We start from the raw sequence: 24,794 nt of genomic DNA on the forward strand, positions 1-24,794 counted from the left end.
AGAAAATAAAAAAAATAAAAAGAGATATGCATGCGATGAAACTAAATATAACATTTAAGTGTTGATGCGAAAAGCAAAGCAGAATACAAAACGTATATTTTGCAAAAAAAGAACAATTGCAATTCAGCAATAGAAGTGTCCTGTACGATTAAATAAAATGCAACAAGAATGCATTATGCATTTCACGTTTCTAAAGCGGGTTGGGGGTGGGGGTCAGAAATCAACGATACAAAATACAATTATATTCATCATCATCCTTGAGTATACTTTCTTCGTGAAATATCACATCACATTCCTCTCGATATATCACACCATATTCCCTAGGAGATAACAAATAATCTTCTTAAGATATCACACCATATTCCCCAAGAGATATACAATGTTTCACTAGCCATATCACACAGGTTTTACCCATCCAACATTTTCTTCACTAAGAAATAATCTATGTGTCTGCTAGCACACTCCCTTGCAAATATTATTAACATTTCAACGGTATTGTATGTACAAGAATATATCCATCTATCACTCTCCCAAACCACACATTTATTCAACCGTCTAACCATACATCCATATATCTTCCCACCCATCAATCGAGTCAGATATTTATGTATTCATTCATCCATCCGTCTATCGTCAGACCATCGATTCATCAATCTGTCCTTGTATTCCCTCACCAACCAATCGTATACAAAACCGACACAAAGATTTTAAATACCTTTTTTACTTAGAATATTGATTATGACACGACACGGATAAGGGTATATACAAGGGCTGCTTATTGGACGAAACGGACAGGTGTATATAAAATGGATGACTTGTTGCCCGACACGGACAGGTGTATACACAAAGATTACTTACTGCACAACAGGGACGGGTATATATGCACAATAAATGACTTACTGCACGACATGGACGGTTATATGAGTATTAATACTACTGGTCTTTGTTGTTGTTGTTGTTGGGTTTAACGCCATTTTTCAGCACACGATAGGCTATACATGGCGGCCAGTATTAATGGTGGAGGAAGAACCCGGGAAAACCCCGGAAAGAACCACCGACCCACGAGAAGCTACTGGCAAGCTTTCTCACATACCCACATTGGCTGAATCCGAGACTCGAACCGGCGCAGACAGAGGTAAGATGCCAGTGATCCGTAACGGAGAGCACTTTATCTACTGGTCCTTGTGTATTCCATAAGCATCGAGGAATTTGTCCAAGAGTATCAGTTCAACAAGGCCCGCCATGTCAACATCAGCTGCAAAGAAGTTCACATTCTGGATGTTAACTTTCCGTATTCGTTTCTAACTTGAACTGTGTGTGCTTCGGAGTTTTTCATGTATAATCTAAGAAAGAAACTATCTTATCGTTTTTTTCTGAAATATAGTATACCAAAGCCAGAAATATAGTATTAGTCTATAACTGAGTGATTTCAGCCATCTGGTATAGTGATGTTACAGAAACAGTGTGATACAGGATCATAACGTAATCAATATGCCCAACTAACGAATGCCATTGGAGTCGTCCATTAATTATGTCAACAAAATGGGGGGGGGGGAGAGGGTTTGAAGAAGTTTGACAATTGTTAACATGGGGGAGGGGGTAGTTCAAGATAAATTGACGTCAACAATGTTATTTATTACAAAAAATCAGGCACTATGCCCATTATAACAATTGATGAACATTTGGCTTCCCTATGGTAAGATGATAGAAGCTAAAATATAAACTCTCGATTTTTTTATGAATTCAAAGTGTTATAGTCAATTTGAAATCTGTTAAACAAGTATAAAAAAAATGTATTAAAATTTATTTGTAGACCTTTTAATTTCCATAATTCTATTTTTAGCATATTTTTAGCATAAAAGCGAGCCGTATAAAATAGTGTTTATTTGGGGGGCGGGGTAAAATTTTATTAGGGGGGTCACTGAAAGTTTGACAATTGTTGACAAGGGGGGGGAGGGGGGAAATTGCCTAAAAATTGTTGACATAATTAATGGATGTCCCCATTTAGTTGTTGTTGTTGTTGTAGGGTTTAACGCCATTTTTCAGCACACGATAGGCTATATATGGCGGCCAATATTAATGGTGGAGGAAGAACCCGGGAAAACACCAGAAAGAACCACCGACCCACGAGAACCTACTGGCAAGCTTTGTCACATACCCACATTAGCCGAATCCGAGACTCGAACCCACGCAGGCAGAGGTGAGATGGCAGTGATCCGTAACGGAGAGCGCTTTAGACCACTCGGCCACTCGGGGCCCCAAATGCCATTTAGTAGGTCTTTTGTTCAAACACAACGCTGGACATGATGCCACCGTTCAGTATTGTCAATCATATACCATGCAGAACTTATAGCTTTTTTTTATTGTGCGAAATAGTGTAAGTTTGACAGGGACTATTTTTTTATCGTATTACGACGCACTATATTTCCATTAAAATGCTAGATTCATATCCAGATTCGTTTGTACGTTTTGTTAGCTTTCATTCAATCACAAACAACAATTAAGGTAAATACGAACACAATGGACGATAAAAGGAAAACTTGTTTATGTTTTAATTTTGTATTCTAAACAGTGGCGTAGTTATGATATTTGGGCCTCTACGAGAGCACCAATGCAAGGTTTATCGATGGGCCCCTTCCTAATCTATAATGTAAAAAATAATTAGTGGGCCTTTTTGCTTTGTTTACTCTTGATATGTGGTAGCCACGCCACTGATTCTAAGGCATTTATCTTTGTGTTTAAACAGTTGATTTGGTTACCGCCATAGATTGCCTTGAGACGGTCTAGCATCTACATGGTTGTCTGAGGTTATGTGATACAAACAAGAGCCTATAAATACGAGTATTCCTATGCACACTATCAACTTAATTTACTGAATCGACTATAAACTCGTTCTTAACTAGAAGTGCGATCTCTCAATGTAAATTAATTATATGACTACTGTACATGTTCAGTATGATGAGAGATATCAGCGGCTTTATGAATAATTATTGCATAATTATCACTGGGTAGTCAAAATCAATAACAATAGTTATTTGCGTCTACTTAAAATTACTTGAGAATAATAATTTAATTTGTTGTTATTATATTGAATTTGCTTATGTAATACTAATCTACGATTTCTGATTGAAATTGAATATAAGGCATACTATAATGTTGACTTTTTCCATTTTTATAAAAAAAAATCTGAGTTTCTCTATTATCCGAAGTTCATTGTGTTATAACACACTGTGTTAATGAAACTCGCTATGCTATAATGTTATGTAAATCTATATTTTTGTAACTCCTGGTGCATAATTTTAACTAACGTTTGTATTTTTTATTCATGACTGTAAATTGTAGTGATTATCTATTGTTGGATTTAGCGTACCTGCATAGGTTCAATTTTAAGATATCAACCACGGACAATTACATAGGATCTATAAATAAATTCTTACGATAGTGTTGACACTTACTAATAACAATATTAGTGGTAAACATGATGACAAGTTTCGGGCTGCTTCCCATTGCATGGGCTTAGGTCAGGTGGGTTCCTCAAAGAATCAAGTTTTCCCATTAGATGGGCTAGGTCACATGAATAGTTATTTTTAAATATCAGACTGAGTATTAAGATCTATCACGTGGGGTATATTGCGACATACAGTCGTAATCGACTTTTGAAGGTTTATATAAGGAGAGAACTGAGCAATCAGATTCATTCCCATCTTGGATTCGTTCATATTTCGGATTGTTATTTCTTGTTTTCTTGGTGTAATATCAAGTCTGCGGACGTAATTTATGTTGTATTTAGATTATTTGAGTGGAAAGACATTTGTTAGGAGTACTCAATGGAAAAAGAAAGTACTGATTAAACTATAATATTGATCTGGAACTATTGTGAATTATTCAAAGAAGTTCTGGACAACAACATTTGAAATCATGATTCTTTACAGACTAGTACATTTCCGGATCTGAAATTTATACGGAATATTTTCATTCTTTTGGACTTTAACATGACTTTGTTTTAGATTATCATGGATTCAATTCATAATACTGTAAATTCCTCTATAATTTTAACTTTATAACATTGATAATTGAATTGTTTCGTTACGTTTTACAAAACTTGTTGATTTTGCTTCTTTCTGTTACTTAGTTTATGACCATAGGGTTGTAACAATATAGAAATACATGTTCTGTCTGGCCTTTATCATTTTACTATATTTTTTACTCTTTAACTCGGTTCTTTTGGGATATAACCAGGTGTGTTGCAATATTAATTATACAAGAATTTATTCCAGCTATAGTAAAATAAGTAAACTAGACATGATATAGTATTTGGAAGTTAGTTTGTACAGGTTGTGTTCTTGCAATACTATGTACGTCTACTTAGTGGAATGGTCAACAGTTGGGCTATTTTGACCAGGCGAGCAATATCAGGTCACTTGGACCTCGTATTTCAATAGTGAAATATATCACGCTACAAGTGGGAAGTTTCTATGTTTTTTGCTTATTGACAAAATTTGAAGAGAACATTATCATTGAATAAAGAAAGCAAAAACAGCAAGAAGAAGAATGCAGACAAGTAATCAATTCGCGGTTAGCAATCAAACTACATGCTACTATTTTCTGGAAGGAGTAGTTTCTCCCAGTTAGAACTCATTAAGTATGATAGTGTACATCACTGTAGATGCATTAGCGAAAATAACTGGAATAACCGAATACACGTTTTGAAGATTCGCTTCTGAGTGGCTGACTACAAGAGAGAGAGAGAGAGATGATAGAACATAATAAAATGTTCTATGGCAATTTATATTGTGTTGATATCGGTTTGCCATTTTACTGCAACTTCTTCCCACTTTAACGACTTTAGTCTAGTGGTTAGAATATCCACCTCAGATGCTAGAGGTCGCGGGTTCAATCCCCAGCCGAGTCATATTGTGACTTAAAAAAATGGTACTAACAGCTGCCTCGCTAGGTGCTAAGCATTAAGAGGTTAGTGTTAGGACTGGTCGGCATGGAGTCAGGATAATGTGACTGGGTGTGACATGTTGTTACATGTCTGCGGCATGATGCCCCAGTGCTAGACATCACTATAAACTGCCAAACTGCAGACATCGTAGCGATTTGAATGAAAATATTTTAAAGCTTCGTTTAAAATATGAAAAACCCACAAAAGCAAACACTTTCCACGTTAAGAACGGTTGTCGAATCATTCAGGTTGTTTGCAATGAATGCCACATTTGACTGACATATTTTTCCCAGAGCACGGCAAATATTATGACTGATTAAAAACTCTTGGGTTCACCATTATTATGATGTTTAACACAGAAAGGATCAAATGAGCTTCTAATTCCCATTTGTTCTCTACTCTTCAACTGGCCGAATTATGAATGCGTGTTTATCTAGATTTTCTTTAAAATATGTTTCATTTTTGTGAGGTTTGTAACAGCGTTGTTGACTATACAGGAAAATTCTTGACGTATACAAATAATAAAATTTTATTTAATACGTGAACAATTCATTTTTTACTTATTGTATTAACCCAGTGGATCCAACGTTTCAAATTGCTGATGACCCAAAATATTACCCATCCATCCCTGACTACTACTACAATATTATGCATGGTGCTCATAACCAACTTGATGTACTAGATACAATCGGACTGAGCATCATTAAATTTTCAATGAAGTTTCTGGACAATTGAAGAATTCTTTCAAATTGATGCGTTATGCATTTATATAATCATATCCCAACTTCCACATCTTCTTTCTTTATTCTTTCGATCTTTTCTTGCTTACTCGTCTGCTTATAATCAAGGTCAATACGCTAACTATTGTATCATCAACCTAATTCTCGCAGATATGTGCATGTCCTTTGAATGAAGCCTTCGTGTCTAAATGATCTTTGTATGCCATACTTATGGTACGTTTACTCTGGGTTTGTTTGACCAGTTATGTACACAGTAATTTCGTGTCTGTTTGACCTATGAACAACAGCGAGGACTACAGCATGGATGATAGGGTTTCCGCACCTGCGGGTTAGCTATATTGATTTCCATTTCTTTGCCGTTTTCGCGGCCTTAATTATGAGAGAAATACGCAGTAATTTAGTATTACTGTTCGTTAGCAAGATGTGACATGGTAGTGGATAGACGCAACCTCGCAGTCACTAACACAGTACTAATCAAATAGGTAGAAACAAGTCCATATACATGGGGACAGCGAGTTGACATCCTTATTCAGCAGGCAGTTGAGCCCATCCGAAGAGTAAATGATGGTGTGACGCCAAAGCTACGTGGCTTACGATAGGGAGCAGGGGGTCACACTGGAACTCCCCAAATATAGGTCCACAAATATCAGAACATCTCAAAATAAGAACACAGGGGAAACAGAAACATCTTATTCATATCTGCGAAGACGCAAAATCTACAAGCTTCCCATGCAATCCAATGACACAATACACGTTATGTTCTTTCTGTTTTGTTTTTATATTTATTTTACTTTTTCTTTTCTTTTTTCTTCTCATCATACAATATAGCACAGCTAGATAGGAACTCAAACCGTCGGGAAGACGAGATCAACCACTGGGGAGGAAACAGATAAGGTCGTGCCCGTTCGGTGCTAGCGGTAACTGCCACGTGTCGATCCTTGCTTTATTTTTTATTTTTCTTATATAGGCCTCTGACTAAAGAAAGACAAATTGGAGAGTATTTTGCTCTGGCTGCTTTACTTTTATCTTTATTATATAGGCCTCTGACTAAATAATGACTAATTTGAGATTAATTTGACCCTCGCTGATTTCATTTTAATTTCGTTATATAGGCCTCTAACTAAATAAAGACAACTTTTAGAGCAATTTTCCCTAGCTGCTTTATCTTTAATTTCCTTAGAAACGGCCTCTGACTAAATAAAGACAACTTTTAGATTAATTGACCCTTCCTGAGCTAGTCCAAACGAGTACATAATGGATACAGCAATGCAGTATACTATAGCAATAAACATATAGCACAAACTGGAATACTACCCATCCATGGTAAGGATCACTAGCTAAAAAAACAAGGCAAGGAAACCAGCCAGGGGAGTGAAAACCTTTATGAAACAAAATAGGGTTAGTGCAGCAGCAATATTATTCATAGGCGTAGAGCGGGGAGGGGTCAACAAATATAGAAGTGGACAGACGAATGACGCTGAGAACAAACATAAAACACCTGAAAAGCTATTTATCAATGCAAGTATGAAACTAAACTCAATAAATGGTATCACATAATAAGAAAAGAAAAGCAAAGTTTTGCATAGTTCAAATTAACGGGGTGGGGGGAGGAACGAAAAGAAATAAATTTTACTATATCCGTTTCTTGCTTCTAAACAAAAGCGTAATTTGGGTTAAAAACTTTGTCTGAACGAATGCCATTATGTCAAATTTATGGCACCTATGAGCTGTTTCACGTATCACGTAAAATGGTCAAGTGACTTGTCATTTGCATCCAACCCTGGTTATCAGGATTACATAAACTCATCGTGGACAATATATTTTTGCTTTCATAATCTATAATTGATTGAAATATAGCTAAACAATTTGCAATACATGTATGTAAACATTAACTTATTTTTTAAGATCAGTTATCATTGCTGTTAATATCTCCTATATCTTCTGCGGTACAATGACATAACCTTGAGCGTCGTCTTGGTTAATCATGAAAACCCTTGTAATAGATGTACTCATTCTGTTTGAGCTTATCCCGTGCACATGTCCATCGCGGTTAATATTCAGTGGACTGAACTCGTTCCTTCCTTCAGATCATCAAAACCAGTAGAGAAAAATCGAGATCAACGAAAAATATTTACGACGTATATCTTACGTTTGAACGCCTATCCACCCGGGGTCTTTACCTCCAGTAGTGAAAGATTTCATTCATAAATTTTGTTCGTATGTGTGTATGCGTGTGTTTTTAGCAAGAGACATGTCTGTTAGCATTTCCTGTCTATATTCTTTTTTGGACAAAGAAAGGATGCGAAAGGACTAATTTGTTGCTTTTCTCTGCGGTCTTTAGTGCACTATAGTCTAACTCGGTTACATTAAGGATAAAAACGAAGGCCGCGGATTTCGTTTCTCCTGCGTATTTTAAGTGTTAGCTCAACCTGTCCTTTGGTCCTGTTGGTGGCAGACATCTTCGATCGCAAATTGGCAAGCAATATATGAAAGATTCCATTAGACGGGACAACAAACCACAGATTACCTATTGTAAGTACTTTTGTTTTCATAGTTAGAATCAATTTACAGTTTTATAGAAGCCTGGAAAAGGCATATAGCTTTATAAGTGATCTTTCTTTGTGGTTCTCTTGTAATTTATTTGCGTCAAAGGATTTCAGCATAGACGATGGTCGATATCAGCGGGAGGCATCAAATGGGGGATTGCTGTGGCGAAGAAGGTAATCAGCTTAATGAAATATAATTAACTACTTACTCCTTGCGGGTTAGTCTTTCTTTTTCCGATATTAAAAAATCTCCCGACCTTAAATGATCAATAAGTTCAATGTTGATTACCCCTTTATATGTTTGCCTTTATTTTTGAAGAAATTAAGTAGACAGCAACCTGAATTATTTTGTATCGGACAAATACATGGAAACGTCAATACAGTTGCCTTTTGACAGTTGTTCAAAGCTGCTGTTATTGTAATCGTGTCTCCTCCAGCTCATCTTCCTCTTCTTTTAAATTTGATGGAAATTGCTGTACGAAGTAATTTTCATTGAATCTGGCCGCTTTCATTATATCTCAAGTACAGAGATAACACTTATGTTCCCTTCACTGAAGACAAGTTTTAGAAAAAAGGTTTTGGTGGCTAACACCAATTGTTGGACATTCAAAATAAATTCTATCCACACAAACATAATGAAATCTTCAAAATAGTAAATAAAGGTTAAATACAGTTGACTATACAATCGTTACTTAAAGTTGGAGATACGAAAATCAATCAACTCCACCAAACAGTGATCAGCCTAGACACAGAGAAACGTCTTTTTTAATGGTTCATCAATGGACCAGAGATATGTACGGGACAATTGGGTGGAATAGGAAGAGATGTGCAATTGACAAAAGTATTACAAAATAACTCGCCTTTGTGCATTCCTTTGAGTATAACTTTCTTTTTTAATTGCAAAATGCAGTAATTAAATAATGATTTTTCTAAATGTCAGACTTTGTGTACAAGAATTTAATATATTCAGGGAGATAGATTTGCATTAGCGTTTTCGGTGGTTGCGCAGTCTTTAATGTTATAATGCGTGCATTCCATTATTGACACTTTTATTCATTTGTTGTGACCTCTGCGGTGACCTAAGTGGTTAAAGCGTCCGCCTCGGATGCGGGAGGTCGCGGGTTCGAACCCCGGCCGAGCCATACCAATTCCTTATAAAGAAAATGGCACTAGCAGCTGCCTCGCTAGGCGCTCAGCATTAAGAGGTTAGTGTTAGGACTGATCGGCCTGCTGTCAACATAATATGATTGGGTGGGTCATGATGTTACATGTCTGCGGCACGATGCCCAAGTGCTAGATATCACTATAAAATGCCATACTGCAAACGTCACAGCGATGTGACTAAAATTGTTAAAGCTGCGTTAAAAGTCCAAACACAAACATTCCATTATTGACGCTTGCATTCCATTATTGACGCTTTCATTCCATTATTGTCGCTTTTTCAGATGAATAATAAGTTTGTGTGTGTCTGTGTGTGATGTGGATTTTTTAATGTAGCTGTTAGTACCATTATTATAAGTCTTTGATATGACACAGTCAGGGTTCGAACCGGCGACCTCCCGCATCTGAGGCTGACGCTCCAACCACTAGGCCACGGGAACGGTGACTAATAAAGTTGATTTTAAATCTTGCTTGACAGCAATGCTTGGTTAAATCGGTAGTGAACCAGCCTCCTTTCTGGTTAAAGAGGGGCATGGATACTTGTATTTTCTGTTCCTGTTGGGGTTTCGTTATGTTATGTTTTGTTTTATTTTATTTCTTCATAGGGTCTATATAAAGTTTTCAACTCAGAGAGTACCTATATAAACTTTTCGTGACCAAATTTCACGTTGCCTGCAGTGTTGTTTTCAGTATTTAGTTCAACTTTCAAGCTAGAAGGTCTTTACTCGACCAAACATACTTCCTCTTAATGGCTGAACGTTATATTTAATCGCTTAGCCAAAAAGAACGATAATAATCTCTCTCTCTCGCTTGTTCACATTTAATGCTTCACCTGATATTTATTCACATCGCTTTGTGTACACGCCCTATGTTTCGGCTGCTTCTAAATCGTGACAAAGAAAGTCGATAAAGCTTCAAGGCTTTCTGTGGGATTGTACATCAAAAGAAAAGCCCCTGCTAGTGTTAAGCAGAATAATAAATCAGCGGATAATTGTAACAACCTCTCGAACAGTAAGGACAATATAATAAAATATAATGCATTGTATATCTTTACGTCAACTTTTAAAAAACAAAAATTTAACATCTGTTCTAATCCTTCTCCTATAAAGGGTTTTAAAATATCATTCACGTTCATGTGTCTCTGGCTAATTGGTAGTTGACGTAACGGAAAGATCTTTTGTCATGAATCTCTGTTAAAAGGTGCTTTGTATCGGCTGGAAAAGTCGATACACTATTTACAGACGTTCGGTCTAAGATCGCTTTTATTGTATGGGCAAAAACTAGATTCGAGTAAATACACAACACAACATTGTAAAATAGAACAACACTCCATATTTTATTAGTACAGTGTTCATACCCGAAGAAAAACCACCTTCTTGACACGATGCTAATATTAAGACTTTAAAGAACTGTGTCATTATGGGCATGGATATTAACGACTTTATCACTCTACAATGTCATCTAACCGTCAATTATAATACCATTAAGATGTCCAGTGTTGTATAGATTAAAATGCACATAAAAACTTTTATCAACTAAGCAAACTTTTATTGCGATCATCTGCCCTGCTGATGACCTCGAAAACACATATGAAATATAGATATCGGGTGTTGATATTGAAGCACGGAATATATCCCCAGATAAGAACCTTAAGTGGAACAACGCCTTTACTGAGGATAGTTGATGATTATTCAAAAGTAATGACCTGAAAAGTTTATATTTTCATCTCATGTTGAATCGTAGATGACTTATAATCTACTTATAGTATTCAATAAGAAAATAATACTACTGTACCGAGGTATACATGTATAATATGACAGATCATTGCTGTCAACCTTAGATGTTTAGCACTGGAAGGATTTCAGTATGGAAGTTTTTGTGACAGTTCAGATGAAAGCAACATAATTGTCTTCAGCCAAGCTAATTGTCTTCTTTAACTAGCACGTATAATTTGTGTGAAGGTTCTCCTTCTGTATTTGTAGTAATTACCATGAAATTGCAGTTTCGAATATCTAGCTCGTCTTTATTGGTCCGTTTGGCCGTTTGGCAGTCCTTATTGGTCAGTTTGGCCATTTCAGATAATATTTAAAGTATCCTGGATCACATTTTCTGTTCCTATTCCATGTATCTCTTTTCAAGAAAAAAAAAATCATACAAAATGTAGTGCTCGAGAAGGTACATTAAACTCATTAGCCATTGTATTATTACCAAACTGTATCTAACTCCTGGATTTCCCGTTTATTTCTTTCAACGTAGCTGGTAAAATCCCTTCTGTATCCTCTCACGCATTCTTTGCCATTGCTCACGTTTACGTTGGCCTATCAATTAGACTGTCATTACTCGTTTACAAGCCTTGCCCGCCTCGGTAATGCCGATCGATCTCGAATCCTGGGCTGTTTCTGTAATATTCCACCATCGACAAAGCTGCGTGCGCTTTAATCCTGGACGAAGGAATAGTTGAGGATTCATCTGAAGCAGACGATACATCACAACTTTAAGAACTACAAATCAATTTGTACAGAAGCAGGTTATCGGCCTTCCTGTCCTAAAATCCCTAACTTTGATGTCACTACTGGGTTGTTAGTTGTCTTATTGGTTAAATATAGTCAACTATGTGATTGATTTTGAGCCACGAGCATTGGTATTAATTCAAGAATTTTATATATTTCCATCAAAACCGGCGTTCTGTTCTTTTTTTAATATTTTTATATTTTTGTTCTTCTTTTTATAACCTGACAGAGGTGAAAATAGTATGTCGTCTGCCGCAAACGAAGTCAGAACCAGTGCCGGATTACCAAATAGACAGATTAGGCACAGGCCTTGGGGCCCCGCGACAACGGATCAAAATAATTTTGTTAAAACGTATCGGGAGATAATTTACGAGAGGGACCCCAAGATTTCGACTGCCTAAGGGCCTCTGCAGGGTTTAATCCGGCACTGGTCAGAACGTTCGTGATGTTCGAAGATGACACAACGGAGGCTACATTAGCTATCATGCAGCCACATTGAACCAAATATTTTGTCTTTCTGCCTTCCTAGGTTTGAAAATGAAACAGTAATATATTAAAAATTCATCTACTGCGATCTACTTGTCACTAAATTAGGTAACATTGTGTTTTATTGTTATACAGAAAGTCTTCATTCGCCAGGTTGCTCCGTTGTTTGACTTCTTTGTGTTTGGCTTTCAACTGATATTCTTCCATTATGCAACATCCTAGACATTTGATCTTCCAGAATTTTCGTTTGAAAATACAGTAAAGATCATTTAATTGTTGACAGTTTACTGTGGATCACAGCAACTGGAGTACGTCCGGCAAACATAGTGCGGTTACTTTAATCTCCAATAAATGGCTTGGGAAACCGTAACTAGCAGACGACACAGCGTTCAGATTAAAGATCAATACAGTTATTGGCCTGGAAGAAAGGTTTACTTCACCACCATTCTCTTCCAGAAATATAAATATCATATTTGAGAATCGGGGTTGATAGTCGATTATTTTACTGCTGATTCTGTGTCCGGATAAATTATATGAGTGAGTTCCAACGTGTATTCAATCAGCAATGACATACAGTCCAGGAAAAATCTTGTGGGCTCATCTACGAGAGCAGCAACTTAGAAGATAACATAAAAAATTTATAAGCACACATATTCTATTTTAACTTAAGAATATATTAAAAGTACTTTTTTGTTTCCAAAATTGTCTGTACTAACCCATGTAACTTTAGGTACTGATAGTATGACCATCTGGCATTTTGTAGGATTTGATATTAAGTACAATATCTTGAGGTTAACGCTCTTTGTTTACATTGTGGTAAAACACCATTTTCAAAGTTATGCGTTCTTTCTCACCAGTTACTGCATTCATATCAGGACAGTTGCTGTATTAAAACAAAAGTGGTTAATCATTCCTATATTTTTTTTTAAACCAACAAAATTAATTGGGCTCATACAATTACGCAATATTGCGCATGCATTTGCCGGATGATGCGTACTATTGGCAACTCTTTAAAATCTACATAGAGTACGTCACTGTACATTTTCGAAAAAGGTTGGTAATATTTATGACCCTCCCCAATTCATACGCGTCTCTTGGTGGTGAGACTTGTGTGGAGTTGGTTATGATTGGAATAAAAAAGCTTGCGAAAAGGTATGGCCATGTAGCTTAGTAGCCACTTTCCAGTTTTTGATTTACGTGTCGGATACATCATTTTCGTAGCCATATTTTACCTTCACAGTCGTCTGTTATGTTTTACTGTCTTAGATTTAATACTTTGATTATGTATATAGATGTTTTAAATAAGATCTTAACATATTACATCTGTTCTAGAATCCATTCGAAAACTTTTTTCAGAAGTCCATGCAACCAATTAAGCACTCTTTCGTCATAATTTTTCGTAAATGCACCAACCTAGCTACCTACCGGGGCCCGAGTGGCCGAGTGGTCTAAAGAGCTCTCCGTTACGGATCACTGCCATCTCACCTCTGTCTGCGTGGGTTCAAGTCTCGGATTCGGCCAATGTGTGTATCTGAGAAAGCTTGACAGTAGCTTCTCGTAGGTCGATGGTTCTTTCCGGCGTTTTCCCGGGCTCTTCCTCCACCATTAATACTTGCCGCCATATATAGCCTAATATGTGCTGAAAAATAGCGTTAAATCCCACAACAACAACAAAAACAACAACCTACCTATATATATATATATATATATATATATATATATATATATATATATATATATAATTGCTCTCTGGTATTGACCCACCTGCGATTTTTTGGTACACGCGGAGACGCGTTGGTATGATTGGACAGTAATTTGAAAGCTCAGGGAGACGACGGGATTCTTTTGAATTCTTTTTATTTAGTGTAGTGTAAGCAAATGAAACACACTGAATATTTGTAACGTACAGAATCCCTACCAGCTTGTCTTATTTGCTCATTATGAGCAAATCCCTACTGTTTTAAAACGCGCACGCCGATGGTTGTTGTTGTTATTGTTATTATTATTATTATTATTATTCACTTTACTATTACACCGATGTACGCGCTGGATGATTTCTATCGGTACTTTTAATCATAGAAGGATTTTCTGCAATACCGAGTCGATCCTTTTCCTAAAATAGAGTATGCTGTTCTGTTGCAGAAGCCAGCCATATGCATGTGTCAGAGTTGACGAAATTCTCAATCTTGAAGTCGATTACTTGCAAATAGAAGTTGGCAGTGATATCCGCTGTGTTAATTGCTCTCCAAACAGTTATTGTCTCTAAATCATGATTTGTTAAATTAAAATATTAAACAGGATAGTGTCAATTAGCAGGGACAACTGTATACCTATTTTAAAAAACGCTAAATTGTTTAGTATTTGAGAGAGAGAGAGAGAGAGAGAGAGAGAGAGAGAGAGAGAGAGAAAGAGAGAGATTTTACACTTGGTATTGAGCTAATACCTGACATTTGCTTTAGTCTATCCTCAATTTGCGTTAAATAGGTTAGGACTCTCTTTGGATTCATCCTCAACCCTAACACCAGTACCACATGCAACAATAGTTTGATATGTAAGGTCTCTTTGAAATTTTAAAAATCCGAATTACCCTTACCTATTCCTGCTACGGTTATCTTTATTTGATAAAAGTATCTGTGCAAACAAGGAATTAAGTGGGGGACTCACTTTCGTATTCTCGTCACCAGATTGCTCAGTGCGCTTATTATATCTATTATTCTGCTTTGTTAATCGTAATGGTATTCTCAGCTATATTTCAGTGGGCTAAAAATTCGGTGTTTTTATGTTAGTTTCTTTTAATTGTTCTTTTTTGTTTTTGTTTTTTTTTTCCTTCTCACTGTAGGAATATCTCGGACAAATACTGAATCGCTTAAAATATGGTTTCTTCTCTTTCTTTTGCTTTCATTACAATCTGATTAAAATGAGATCTCCACTGTCCTACGTGAAGATCTGACAAAGGCCGCTTAGGGGTGTTCTGGTGACCTTTGAATAAGCCAATCAAAATACAGCTTTCAAAAATATGGCAGTGAATCAAATCATTCGGCTCACATGGCTACTTTTCACCAATACTACCCAGTCTCCCGAACGCAAAGATATAACACTTTAACTGATTGGCAGATAAAACGAGCGATTATGGTAATAACGTAAGGTCACCAGAACATGACCCTTAGCGGTCGTTCTCAGATCTTCACATGGGACAGTGGAGATCTGATATTAATCAGATTTGCTTATATTACAAATACTTATATATATATATATATATATATATATATATATATATATATATATATATATATATATATATATATATATATATATAAGTCAATAAAGTTGGCATCTACTAGTCCAGTACTAGACCCTTATTGTACCAGTCCTAATAAGCGATATCGGTGAATTATTAATGTACACTTATGTGCTGGTGAATAAAGAAGGAAGAGGATATGCAATAAAAATAGAAAAAAGTTTCCCACCATGTTTCAGAAATTGCATAAGACGAGTACTAGGTAGTATGGGAAAGAATTGGTAGAATTGATGTTGAAATTTAAGGTTTATCGTCCTACGTTTGCATATTATGGATACAGTCTGATAACCTGATAGCAACCTTGCACTAAAACCTTATAGAGCTTTGCTTGACCTAATGCAAAATATGTTGTATTCCGTATCATTAAAGAACCTAAGGAAGGACAACAATTTGTTTTATCGGAGGTACGCTTTAAGCGGGTTAACTGGATTACTGCATCTTTTATTTTGTTTTGTTTTTCATCGCTGCCAGCCTTTATCCCAAATAGACTTTCAATAACTGGCCTTACTGCAACATATAGAAGAAAGAAGGACCAAGGCTGTAGGTTTTCTCTGACAAATTTTGTCTAGTGCAATGCAGACTTTCGGCGTTACAACTAGCAGCCAATTGATTGTGTACATGTGGGCCTATGCTTCGCGGATCTCACTTTAGACACGTGCTGCAAGCTCTAACTCAACCTCTCATTCCCAAACCAGATGGCGGCCGACATCTGCAAGAATGAAATGAAAAGCTAGAGAAAGGGTTTCATCCGTGAGGACAGGGTAGTACGGGCTATTTAATCGTAAGTATTTTGCGGTTAGGTTTACTTCAGTCAAATTTCCAGCCGTCCATAAACAAATATACGGCTTAGAAAAATGCTGCTTATGGGTTTGTTCTATGTTCTGTTCGCGAGGAACGATTTTCAGCGAAAGCGATCTGTTGAGTTGTGCTTGTAGGTGAAGGAAGGTCGATATTATTGCAGGGGTACCAAGAGGGGAACTTTTTAAGGTGGCCTTCCTTTCCTAAATAATGTACAAAACCACAGTTGCATCCTTATGCCCGGATATCGTGTTCTGATATTACTGCACATATTAACCCGAAGACAACACATTGAACAAAATCTAACACTATGTAGCAATGCATCAAGTTCCTTAGGAAACCATTTTTTCCATAGTGAATAAGTACATTAATTACGTATTACAAATTGACAATGTTTGCGCAGATAAGGCTTTCGTGATTAATCTTTTTCCCCCTGCGTTTTCTGTTCTTGTTTCTTCTTTTTCAAATCGTCGTCACCATTTTCATTGGTTTAATACTGCGGGTGCAACTACTTTTATTTCAAGTACTGTTTTCATTTCCTTGTTGTTGTCGTGAAGGTCTTCGTTTTTTTGTTTTTTAAAAGTATAGCTTCGTGCAAGAAAAATATGGACCTGCGTTCATGCACTTCTTGAACTTCCATCAGTGTTTGGTTTGGTTTGTTGGTCTTATCGGCATTTTTTAAAATACAAATTATTGGCTTGATATAGCATGCCAAGGAACTGAGAGAAAAGTGTTTAATCTCGTATGAGCTACCAACATGTAGTATATTAGCTAGCTTCCTCAACCCGTCCCCTTTCTACAGCAGTTTTTATTTATTGTGAAGGGTACAGCAAGATTTGCGCATTCCAGTAACTTTTTTCTTCGCATCTTTCATAATGAGGACGCGATTAATGTTCGTCTTTCACGCAAAGGCTCTGCAGAAATATTATGAAAAAAATAATATATGTATATTGTATTCTAAGCCAGTAATTTAAAACCAAAAAAATTGTGCATGACTGTCCAAGCAGGAAAAGAATAGGCCAGGCAGTCATTTTGAAATGTCCCAGCTAAAATTTGACCATTGAATTTTCCACTTCATCTACAATACAATTGTTTTAGTAGAAATGGCAAAACCACCAATTCACCAAATTATGTGGAAAGAAGTTTCTTAATGTCAAACAACACAGAGATGCTGCCAGGAGTTTATGTAAAAGGATGGGGGTGGGGAGCTCCCCCTTGTCACAAAATAAGGGGAGTAGAAAAGTAGGTGGAGGTGGAAACAACCATAGTTCAATGATTATGTAACTGAGGACATGACTTTTGTCACGGGAAGCGCTTTAAGGGATAACATTTAAACAACAACTGTACTGCGCGCAGTACATTTTTATGTGTGACTTCATACTAATTTGTGGGAGGCCTCGCTCATCACTGTCACCTCAAGAGCGCGAATTCGTAGACATTTTGCGCGCCCTGGGCAACATATCTGTGACAACGCTGTGACACCTTTGAAAACATTTGATGACGAGACAATGTAAAAAATCAACAGTAACCAAACGGCACCATTGTGTCCTTAGATTTATGTGGACTTCAAAACACAACTTACCTTTTCAAGAACTATTTATAGCATGATTTTGAAGAAGAAGAAAAAAAAATCAGTTAAGTTCACAAGCAAAGTTAGGATTTACAAGATAAACCGGATGCTTGTAGATCAACATTTGTTCCAGGTGACCAGATTATTTTGGGGAAAATAAAGCTTACTGAATAGCGACAGCCAAGAACTGCAAGAAATGATAAACGAATGTTTGACTATCGGTTCGTTCACATTTAAGTAGAATAATGTAATATAAACAAAGCTCTTTTGATTTTCCTTAATTTGGGGAGGGTTGGAGGAGGCTTCTGCTTTTTCCCCTGTAAATTTTGTAAAACACAGAGAAGTTAAAAGTTTTCTTATTCGAGAAAACGTCACGATCACGGCAATGATGACATTTCTCAAATATATTGTCTGCATTCCAAGAAAACGATTTACAGACTCATTATTAGTTATCTCAGTAGTAGTAGTAGTAGTAGTAGTGTCACTGTTATGACGGTCGAGACGTATTGACTTCAGACGTATTTTATCCAACACGATTCAAACATCGCGACTTAAGTCTTTACATAATTGTTTTTCTATGTAATATAGCCGACAACCGGAAGCTGTGTGGCAACAATTAATAATACATCAAGAGTTGTTATATTATCAAGGGTTACTGAACAAAAAATTTTGGCTTTGAGTTAAACTGTGGACTCTTATTATTTATACTAAATTTGTTATTTTTATTGGTCTTCTTTGTCACGGACTCTTTTGGTCGTTATTATACATTTTAAGATGCCCTTCTTGCCTGTTTTGGTCTGAAAATGGTTGGCGGTTAAAATTTACATACCTTTCAGATACGTTTTAACATGTCTGCATGAAAATATATGCTGAAAACAAAAAGCGACTTAAGATTTCCATTCCTTATTTTATCGCATGTGTTTTATGAACCAGGCCTTAAAATCATCAAACAGCTGATGATACGTTTAAGCTTGAGATTTTATTATGACCAGTCACAAACGATGTTACGATTGAAAGGTATAATCTGATTGGCTGATAGAGGAAACATAATCTGAAACTTGAGTTCCGAGTTTTGTGTTATCCAGGAGAGCTCCTTTATAATTTAAGTTGCTGTATGTGAATCAGTGATGTTGTGCTACTTGTTCATTGATATTGATAGATGATTGACAGGTCGAACTTGCACTTGAAATATATATATATATATATATATATATATATATATATATATATATATATATATATATATATATATATATATATATCTGTGTGTGTGTGTGTTATGTTATAGATATATAGTTAATAGTTATGTAGTTATATATAGTTATGTGAAAGATTCCATGAACCTTCTTAACATCTCTTATTCTCGTATATGAGTGTATTGCCAACGAGCAGATATATTTTATAACCATATTCGATCACATGTAGGATTTTCTATGTCATCTTGTATTTGTTTAGTCTTACCTTTGATATATTTCACCATTATTATTACTTATCATCAGTGGTAGACATTTACTGTCATTAATCTTAGTAATCATGATTGAATGGCCTGCATTCAAGGTTACGAGTGGCAAATTTAAGTGTAGACAAGCATGACGTAGTTGTATGACAGGTATGGTCTGTTGGATACACTTTGACGATACACCTTGACGTTACACCTTGACGATGCACCTTGGCTGTCCCTATATTTGAAAACACGTGTACATGACAAATGTGAAAGATATAAAGATCGGCCAATAACTAAGCGTACTCGGTTATAACCATGTGGTTTCTTTCCGTGAATTGAATAGCTAGGGCCAGCATTACAGTCCTGTCCATGCAATGAGACATTAACCTCAGGTGTTAGCCAGTCAAATCCTAACGAGAGGTTAACCTCAGCTGTTAGCAAGTCAAACCGTAAGGACGGGTTAACCTCTTGTGTTAGCCAGTCAAACCCTAATGACAGGCTAAACCGCTCCGGTGGCCTAGTGGTTAGACGTCCGTCTCGGATGCGGGAGGTAGTGGGATCGATCCCCGGCCGAATCATACCAAAGACTTAAAAAATGGCACTAACAGCTTCCTCGCTTGGCGCTCAGCATTACGAGGTTAGTGTTTGGACTGGTGGGCCTGGTGTCAGGATAATGATACTGAGTAGGACATCACGCTTCATGTCTACGACATGATGCCCCAGTGCTAGATATCACTAAACACTGCCACACTGCAGACATCTTAGCGATATGACTGAAAAATTGTTAAAACTACGTTAAAAATCGCAAATCACACACACACACACACACACACACATGACAGGTTAACCTCAGGTGTTATCCATTCAAACCTTAATGAGAGGTACACATGATGGTATAGGCAGTCACACCATAATGAGAGGTACACCTGATGTTATAAGCAGTCACACCTTAATGAGAGGTACACCTGATGTTATAGGCAGTCACACCTTAATGAGAGGTACACCTGACGTTATAAACAGTCAGATCTTAATGAGAGGTACACATGATGTTATAAGCAGTCAGACCTTAATGAGAGGTATACATAACGTTATAGGCAGTCAGACCCTAACAAGAGGTACACCTGACGGTATAGGCAGTCAGACCGTAATGAGAGGTACACCTGATGTTATAGACAGTCAGACCTTAATGAGATGTACACCTAATGTTATAGACAGTCAATCCTTAATGAGATGTACACCTAATGGTATAGGCAGCCAGACCTTTATGAGATGTACACCTAATGTTATAGGCAGTCAATCCTTAATGAGAGGTACACCTGATGTTATAGACAGTCAGACCTTAATGAGATGTACACCTAATGTTATAGGCAGTCAGACCTTACCGTGTTAATATTAATCTTGTTCACTGCATGGTAATTCATCCACAGTGTTTGTTTAACAACGCTTTAAAATAAGTATGGAAGAATTATATTTTTTTCCCCATCAAGAATAACTTTAAAATATAGTGGATGTATAATTGTCTTCGCAATTAAAAATGGAGAAAACTGATGATCAGTCAATAATTAGTACACTGATGTGTCACCATAATCATAATTCTGACATGTCACCATAAGTATTACAATGATAGTATGTCACTCGTGATTATTACATTGGTATATGCCACCATGATTATTATACTAATATATGCCACCGTGACTAGTATACTGGTGTATGCCACCGTGATTATTATACTGATATATGCCACCGTAATTATTATACTGATATATGCTACCGTGATTATTATACTTATATATGCCACCGTGATTATTACACAGGTATATGCCACCGTGATTATTATATTGGCATATGCCACCGTGATTATTATACTGGTATATGCCACCGTAATTATTATACTGATATATGCCACCGTGATTATTATACCGGCATATGCCACCGCGATTACTATACTGGCAAATGCCACCATGATTATTATACTAATATATGTCCCCGTGATTACACTGGTATATGCCACCGTGATTATTACACGGGTATATGCCAGCGTGATTATTTTACTGGCATATGCCACCGTGATTATTATACTGGTATATGTCACCGTGATTACTATAGTGGCAACTGCCACCATGATTATTATACTGGTATATGCCACCGTGATTATTATACTGGTATATGCCACCATGATTATTATACTGGTATATGCCACCATGATTATTATACTGGTATATGCCACCGTGATTATTATACAGGTATATGCCACCGCGATTACTATACTGATATATGCCACCGTAATTATTATACTGATGTATGCCACCGTGATTATTATACTGGTATATGCCACCATGATTTTTATACTGGTATATGCCACCGTGATTATTATTCTGGTATATGCCACTGTGATTATTATACTGGTATATTCCACCGTGATTATTATACTGGTATATGTCGCTGTGATTGTAAGACACGTAGTTAAGACAAATCTGCTATAACAATGGTAAGACCTAACGGCCGTCAAGCTAGACGCACTTATTCATACTAGACGGGCACAAATTGTATGCCTTTTTTTTCTTAAAATTATATTCGGTGTCTATAGTATCGGAGTTTCAATGAATATCATTCAATATTCAAATATTTTTTGCCAAGCTTTTTGTTGCTTGCTGTGTTTTCGGGGGTGGGAGGCAAGCTTTCCATTGCCTGTAATTCTTTTTAAGTGTGTTTCTGCGTCTGGTTAATGTAGTACCTTCTGAAAGACTTACGAGGACCTTTGCGGATATTCATTCAAAATCTGGAGAGCTGCCAGATCGCAAGCAAACGTGTGAAGATCAGGCCGCTTAGGGGTCATGTTCTGATGACCTTTGAATAAGCAATAGAAATGCAGCTTTCAGAAATAGGAAAGTGAATCAGATCGTTCGGCACATGTTGATGCTATTGAGCCATACTGCTCCCAGACTTGAAGATATCAGGCTTAATCTGATTGGTTGATAAAATTAGCCATTATGGTTTTATCTTAGGTCACCAGAACATGCCTCCTAAACGGTCTCTTTCAGATTTTCACGTAGGACAATTAAGATCCGATTTTAAACAGATTCACAATTGAGCTTGATATCGAATCGCTCAGCCAGCGAGCGTAGAAAATATTTTTTTATAGCTAAGAGATTTTAAATCAACTTGCCGATAAAGCGCGATCTGTTATTTCATAGCTTCCGTTGGTTTACTTCCGTATATAACAGCGAAGCAAGACGAAGATGTTTCCTTCTGACAATATGACGTCCTCGTAAAATACTGGCGTCAAATTGAAGAAACAATTATCCGTATGAAAAGTCCGGTCACCGTGGGAAACGTAGTGTAAAAGACGCTTACGGGAGGATAATATAATGTGACATCACAGGTACGTGAGGATATTGCAACATAACATCACAGGTACGTGAGGATAGTATGACGTGACCTTGAGGATAATACAAGGACGCCATAAGAGATGCGTACTTTTCAGCACATGGTGCATATGTCAAACGTCGTGTTTGATAATTATCTAGTGATGCACGGAATTTAAAAACTGACGTAACCTTTTATCATTATACATTCAAACTGTTGAATCGCTCCTAATTTTTTTCATGAAAAAATCTGCATTAAATTCAGTACTGTTGTGCTGTTTTCGAAATATGTGATACGTCTAAATGTCAGTTCTTTGTTCGACGGGACTTTTTTGGCGTATCTGAAGGGATTGCGTGCATTAGACATTGGGACTATCGTAAAACGTTTTGCGAATTTCAGTCTTGTGTTTTGTTTCAGCCATATTGCTCGTGCGCAGGTTGGAAGAGTTTGTCAAACAGAACCTGTTCTCGTATCAATTTTCCCTTTAATTTTCATCCGTTCCAGTATGATCACCGATAGGCGCAAATCTTAATTTCTTCTTCAGAGCTGCGTTCTGTCACGTACATTTTATCGGTTTGCCTGCCTACTTACTGTATGACTCACGGTACTAATTCAGTTCCTATAGTAAACCTATGCAAACACCATGATATTAAAAATTCAATAACTTAAAATTTTTGAGTGCTTATGATCAAATCTATATTTATCAGTATAGATGAAACCTGGATGTCAACTTCGATGTAGAGGAAAGGATCTGAGGCGTGGCATTTTTTTGACCTGCATGTGTTTGAAACGTGTGCTTTCAATTCCGCACCAAAGAGTCAGGTGCTAATTTTAGTAATGAGTGTTCCAAACTTAAGACTGTCAAAGGACTGGAATTACATCAATAAAACAATGTCTCTATTTTTTCCCCACTTACAGCTACGATAAGTTCTCAAAAGATTCTTTTTCCTAAAACTTTACTTACATTATTAACCAATCCTGGTCAGCCAAACCCATATATACTCTATTTTATGTTCACCCATTTCCAGGCTGCTTCCCATCTTACCATATCATTACTACCGTGTGTCCTGTATGTTACCATCAGCGTTGCTGCCATTATGCCTGGCTCTTTACTGAACTTGGGCCCAGCCTTTCAGATCTGCCAAGTGCAGCGCTTCCATCGGAAATAGATTATACAGGTCTGAAAGCCATAGCTAGCAGACGATACAAAATGTCACATGATAGATGATTAAAAAGAGAAAGTTTTACTTCGCACGAAACGGAAGCTCAAGCAATAAGCATAACAATTTGAACAGATACTTGATTTAGACCGAGGTCATGGAATTCAGCAGTCTAGCAGAGAATCGAGTTAAACATCAGAATCTTTCCATGGTTCTAACTGAATTATAATTGCAGTTAAAGACTGTCAAGTGTTTTTTGGCATAGAGCTAAATTTTCGTGCTTGAAAAGCTTCGATAATACAGGCCTAAAACATCTGGCTTCACACATTACATGCATTGTGCATGTTTTCTTATTTCTTCATCTTCTTTTCCCATTTTTTTGCTCATTTTCATCGTATCAGTCCTTTGCGCAAGCATTATATGAAAACAGACTTAAATTAATTTTTATGAATTCTAACGTTAAAGAAGTAGTTTTCAATGGTCAGAATGCTTATTTTTTTAATGGCTATTATGTATTTAAAATATATTTGTTTGTTCTGTTCTCAACATTCAGTAGGTAAATTTGCCCTTGGAATTTCGATCAATACGCCTTCGTATCATTTCATTTGTAACATTTACGTATCATTTCATTAGTAACATGTACGTATCGCTTCATTAGTAAAGTTTGCGTATCATTTAATTGGTAACATGTCCGTATAATTTCATTAGTAGTATTTACGTATCATTTCATTAGTAATATGTACGTATCGCTTCATTAGTAAAGTTTG

The 24,794-nt window shown here is 36.6% G+C and overlaps 1 protein-coding gene across 2 annotated transcripts in view; it reads left to right on the plus strand.

Annotated features, from left to right (window-relative positions):
• Positions 1-24,794, plus strand: part of LOC149775396 (uncharacterized) — a 126,413-nt gene that overhangs the window by 13,279 nt on the left and 88,340 nt on the right. The window contains exon 1 of one of the 2 annotated variants that reach the window (XM_089944041.1): positions 16,335-16,470. The exons of the other annotated variant lie outside the window; for it this stretch is intronic. The gene's annotated coding sequence lies outside the window, so the exon portion shown is untranslated. Of the gene's footprint in view, positions 1-16,334; positions 16,471-24,794 lie in introns of those variants that run through there. 2 annotated transcript variants of the gene reach the window in all.

Source organism: Sinohyriopsis cumingii, chromosome 19 (genome assembly GCF_028554795.1).
Source record: "Sinohyriopsis cumingii isolate HCF-2022 chromosome 19, ASM2855479v2, whole genome shotgun sequence".
NCBI lineage: Eukaryota > Metazoa > Mollusca > Bivalvia > Unionida > Unionidae > Sinohyriopsis > Sinohyriopsis cumingii.